Genomic DNA, 6134 nt, shown 5'->3' on the forward strand with positions numbered 1-6134 from the left:
CCACCCTCTAATTAGTTTTTGTGGTTTCCTTTTGAAATGGTATTTAGGGATCTATTAAGGCCTCTTCAGGCTCAGATCACATGAGCCCTCCTCTTGATTTGATTACTGTCAATGCTCACACCAGCTGCTTTGTAACAGAGGCAGGATTCAGCTGAACTCTACGACCTAAAGTGTGTTTTTGTCGGCACTGTGGGTTAACAGGATGACCCACAAGAACACCAGTCACTGAGTGATGATCTCTTACATGTAGAGTTAATCTATAACAGTATTACTTCAGTAAGTGACACATGCAATTTACATAGAATAACTATGGTGAAGACAGATGTTTCATTCAGGAAGACACTGATTAGCTCATCTAATATACAGTGTATATATGCGAGAAAAAAATCAACTTGGTCTGCTACACCAAACAACATTTTGCTGCATCCTGCTCTATGCAATAGCATTTATTACCTCCACTGTAATTAAATTACGACTTGAGTTCCATGCCAGAGGGACAATCCATGGGACTAAATTAAAGAAAATAACCTTTAAGTCATGAGGATATAGCCTGTTAAGATGGACCTTTAGCGGCTGGATTCGCAGTAGTGAATGATGAACAAGCCAAGGATTCAAAGGACTTCAACGTGCAGTTTATTTACAACAACCTCAGTGACATAACTAGAACAATGGAAATAGTCAGCCACCAGCAACACAGTTAGATGGAACTGGCGCCTTTTATACTGTGTCCCTGGTGGACTACATTGCATCATACCATTGACAGGTATGCTCCATTTCTGTTCCCAAGTGAAATTATTCCATCAGGACGTAATTTCTAATTTTAGCAAAATATTCATTCACCTCCCAACAAACATAAACCCCAAAAACACAATTACATCCAATATCTTTAACATACAAATTCACCCAGGTCCCCTCTACCTAATCAGCCACTTGGTCCCTCCCGGAACGTTCTTTACCCTGTTCGTACCCCGAGACCTTCTTTCGGCCGAACATGGGAGCAGACACAAGATCGGACCGGTAAGTGTTTCCCTAACAATTCCCTTGTATTGACCACCTTTTTCTCACTATAATAGACATTTAATTCATATTTAGGACGCTTTTACTCTCAGCAGCTTCATGTACAAAATACCACAAAGAACTTAATTGAATGTTCGTTCGTCAATTATGAACAACGCATATTATCGTGCCATCGGACCCTAACCGAACTCCCCTCTCTTCCAGGTAGAGCCCAGCGCCGGTCACCCGATACCTGTATTGTGACATGTTCAATACATATGCCATGTAACCAATCTATACTTACTACTCAAGATGCAAATATCCTGTACAACGCTCTGTGAATAATAAAGTGCAAAAATGTCGCTGTTCATGTTTGTAGTCATAAGTAAAATCGTCATACTCTCCCCCACTATACAATATTTACAAGCCAAGGCCGACAGTCACTGGTAACGAAGCGCCCTTCGTTACATAGCCTAAAACAATTATTAGCAACCAGAGCTGCTTTCATCCTGTGCAGATGACTGCATCAGGGTGTACTGTAAGTTTCAGGTTCATTTTGATTTAATACTTGTGTTTATGACCTACCTCAGATACTAACCTTTTGAAAAGGTATAAGAACACCTGCATGTTCCTATTCCAGTCTAATGGAATTAATCTAATCTAATGTTGGATTTGTCTTAGATTATTCATTCATTCATTTTTTATACCGCTCATCTGTAAAGGTTGCAGATGGGCTGGAGCCTATCCCAGCCAACACTGGGCGAGTGGCGGAGTACAATCTGGACAGATCACCAGTCCATACAGGGCTGTCTTAAATTATCTGAGGTAAAATGAAATTACATTAGATTGGATTCAATTATATTATAACATAAAATAAGGTTACTTAACATTGAATTATGTATGATTAGATTAGATTAGATTAAATGGCATTAAATTTGATTAATTATGTAATTTAAGTAGTGCAAGAATTGTAAAGATTATTGTACATTACATAAAATTAAATTTTATCAGACTGTGCTATATGTCAGATTTCTCAAAATTTGGAATTTACTCAAAAAACTTTAACAAACATACACTAATATTTCAGACACTGATACATGCTGCAGTGCGCAGCAACAGTGTGTGTCATTTTCTAGAGATTTTTGTTGGGAGCCTGTGAGTTGAGGCATAGAACAGACATGATGCTTCTTTGAAACAGGTCAGTTAACTTTCCAGATAACACGCTTACAATTTTAGCTGGAATTTAATATTTAATCTGGTGTGTAGAAATAAGTCTGTCAAATTGACTTATCAAGTCAGCACTGTGATATTTTCTCAGATCTGGGGACCAAAGCAAACCGTATGGTCTTAATACTTCCAACAATCTAAATTTCTCTGGTTGTCAGAACTGCACAATATTAAGTTTGAAGAACATTTTCTTTGCAGCATCTAATCTCCACTGAGCCAACACATCCACAAGAGGGCAGAGTGAGAGAGAGACAGGTGCTGCCACTCAGGACAGAGGTGTTATGGTTGAGTTCAGCTTTAACTCCGTCATGATCAAACCAAAAGACAGCAAGTATTATACAACACAGTAAATCACTGTTTATCAGGCTATTGCCCCAATCCAGAAATCCCAGTTAAATACTGTCACACATTTCTCACCATCTGTATAGAAATGCACTTGAAGTCCAGCCTCTGTTACCCTGTGTTGACTGAAGTGATGAATTAATTGTGTTTGTAAGAGGAGGACAGGGCTCCTCATCCCTCTTCATAACATATGACAACATTTCACAGGTATAGATGTGAAATGTTTAAATGAAAGATTTCTTGTGTGTCCAAAAATATGTGCTTTGCAAGTCTGAATGTTGAAGCGGACTTTTGTTTTCCATTTAGATTTTTTAAAAGATTGCTTTTAACATTTTGTATTATTTATTGGATGTTTGACTTGGATTGATTTTATTGATGGTAACACTGTTATTTAACCTGTTACTTTGTCAGTAGATTGATGTTCCCTGGTCACCTGGACTCTTCCATTGTTGCTGATTGTTGGTACAAACTCTTGCCAAGGGCAGTTTTGCAACAAGTTACAAGCTTAATGCTGGCACCATAAATCACTTGTATGTTTTATCTACTCGCATTTCACAGCTATCATAAATCACCACTGTGTAGTCCTGAGGATCAAAATAAGTGATAATGTCAGAACACAAACTGGTATGACCCCTTTCGGTCGAGTGCATGACATACATGTTATGAATGTATTGGCCTACATGGGGTATATGTATATATGTCTGTATATGTGTTTTCACCACAATGGCACACCTTGTGATGTTTATGTCTGAGTTTCAGAGTTCCCAACTTGGCGTCATCAAGGTCTGTTGTTTTTTTATGTGTCTGATTTATTAGTAAGCTGCCAATCAATATAGTATGAGGAAGGTGGCAGCAGAGGATGATTATTGACTAATCATAAACAGACTAATCATTAGCTTCTAAAATTATGAACATTCTTCTTTATCTCACTTTGACCTCAATCCTCATGTTTCTTCTAAACCCAGCAGACAGGGTCTTATAGCTTTAACCTTTACTCAAAGGATAAGGCCGTCTTTTGTCTTTTTATTATCAGCAAATCTCATGAAAAGACCAGAACCAACAATGTGTTGTGTCCGTCTGACTTTTATACTCTGTGTGTATGTTCCCTGCTCTGTCTCCCATTCATTCCGACTGAATGATATTTAAAAACAGGTCACAAATATATTATATTTTTAAAAATGCATAGCAATTTCTTTAAACTTAATGCACTTTGTGGGGGCTACTTTTGGACATCAATATGCATCAGTGCCCACATCAAAATCTCCATCAGTCCGTGACTATTTTTTTCAGCTCGACAGTATCACATATATATTCTATATCTGTTTGTTCCAGATGTTTCATTTGTACAGCACACTCATATACAAAAGGAGGTAAGACATTCACATTCATAACAAAACCTACACCAGACAAGATATTCTCAAAGGAAGAAGAATTTATTCCTTTGCTTGTGTTCTTTTCACTTCGACCCTTTTCTTTCGTTCGTTCGTGTGTGTGTGTGTGTGTGTGTGTGTGTGTGTGTGTGTGTGTGTGTGTGTGTGTGTGTGTGTGTGTGTGTGTGTGTGTGTGTGTGTGTGTGTGTGTGTGTGGCCTACGTGCTAACCCACCTGTTTGGGCGCTGAGTTTAGTGGAAGGTCTCCATTAAAATGACCTTCTTATCTACCTTCAAGCTGAGGGGAAAGTGCTCAGTTGGTCCCATTTTCTCAGACTCACAATAACAGCCACTGTTAACAGCGTTCAGTTGCTGTTAAACAGCCAGGATGAGACAATAAAACAGAGAGTGTTGTCCCTTTTAACACGTTACTGTTTCCTCCGCCTGATAATAGGCCAGGGTGTGTTGAGATGGAAAGCGTCTTCAAATTAAACAGTAATGGGAATAAATGGCTGTGCCCCAAGCCAACCATGCTATTACAACGTCATATGTGTGTGTTTGTTTAAGACATTTATGACCCTGGAAGGTGGTGGCTGGACAGGAAACTGATGATGTACTGTACTGGAAGGGCAGGAGATTTAGTCAGAGCATGAGCCCATTTGTGCTTGTTGTTTGTTTTGTGTGGTAGAAGCACACAGCGTGATAATGTAGTGGGTTCTGGTGTTAACTGCGAGTTTATTAAAGGAAATGAAACAGGACACATGAGTTTGTGACGTTCCACATGTTGTGATCCATGTGTGCAGCAGAGCTTTCACAGGGACAACAAATATCTGACAATCTGCAGAGTGTGCTTGTTTAAATTGAAGAAATGTCATCTAAATATGTCCAAATGATAATTCTTTAAACTCCTCTCAGCAGAGACGTTAGAGCAGAAAACAGGATGAGAAACACAATTCAGTCACCAAGTGATAAAAGAGGAATCTGACACAAGCAAGATTTAGGACTGGCAGTACAACTACAGTGCGTTTATAGAGGATGTGTAAAGAAGATGGATTGATAGTGAAATGTCAGATCAAAAAATAAAAACATTGTAAAAGACACACTGGATTAATAAGAAAAAAATAATTGATGTATTTACAGTATTTCCTGTGCAGTGACAAATTATTCCACTAAGACTCTGGGATTACATGAGATCACATTTGTCTGAGAACTGATAACTGGTAACATTTAGTTAAAGCCTTCAAACAAGAGAATTTGCCTGAAGGGCTTTTATTTATTTATTTATTTAGCATTAATGGATTAACTATGATGCAGCTTGAAAGCCAGAAGCTCTTATGTTGTCACCTCAGAGAGTGTGTCTTTTCCAACACTGCAACAATTCATGGATTAAACAACTGGTTAATCAGTAGACAATGAATCAGCAACTATTTTGATACCTGATTAACTGTTCTAGTGATGTTCAGTAAAAAATGCAAATGTAGTGCTAAGATTTGCTTCCTTTAATTGTCTTAACACTATAGTAGATTTTGGAGTGTTGGACTGTGCGTTGGATGACCTTAGGCTCTCACAACGAACTTTTTTCCCACCATTTTCCAGTGACATCTAGGCCAAATGATTCATTGATTGATTAGAAAAAGACGTGAAATATCATTAAATGGAATGTTTTAATCACAATTCACTGAAATCTTTGATGATGTGATTAACTGCAATTGCCCACTTTACCCAAACAGGTAATAATAACGTGTTGTATTTGCAGTCCGCACCTTTGATTTAGTTTTAGTGTTGTGTAGTAAGGATTAAAGCAGGTTTTCTCAAAATGAACTGACACTGCTTTTGCAGTTTGGTCAAGACTTTTATAGGCTTAATCCACCCTGCTTTTATAGCAGACAGTATTTATCAGCTCCACACAAGCCTTCACTTTTACAGCCTCCCTTGACCTTTGCTCCTCTCACCATACAAGCTTTCTCCCACCTCTGCCTGTCTTCAGAACATACCAGACTGTGTAAAAAAAAAAAAAAAAATATTTGCTCCACTGTCTGCATGTATGTTTACCAGTCTGTTTACCAGTTACCAGTCTACAAGTCATAAGAGACTAGAATTAATCAGCTACTGTCATTTCAAAGATACTGGTGTTTTGTTCTCTCTCTTGCTGTCAGGCTGTTACTGACGAACTGGTCAGAAATGGAGGCTGGGGAATAAT

This window comes from Lates calcarifer, linkage group LG11, assembly GCF_001640805.2.
Source record: "Lates calcarifer isolate ASB-BC8 linkage group LG11, TLL_Latcal_v3, whole genome shotgun sequence".
Classification (NCBI taxonomy): domain Eukaryota; kingdom Metazoa; phylum Chordata; class Actinopteri; family Centropomidae; genus Lates; species Lates calcarifer.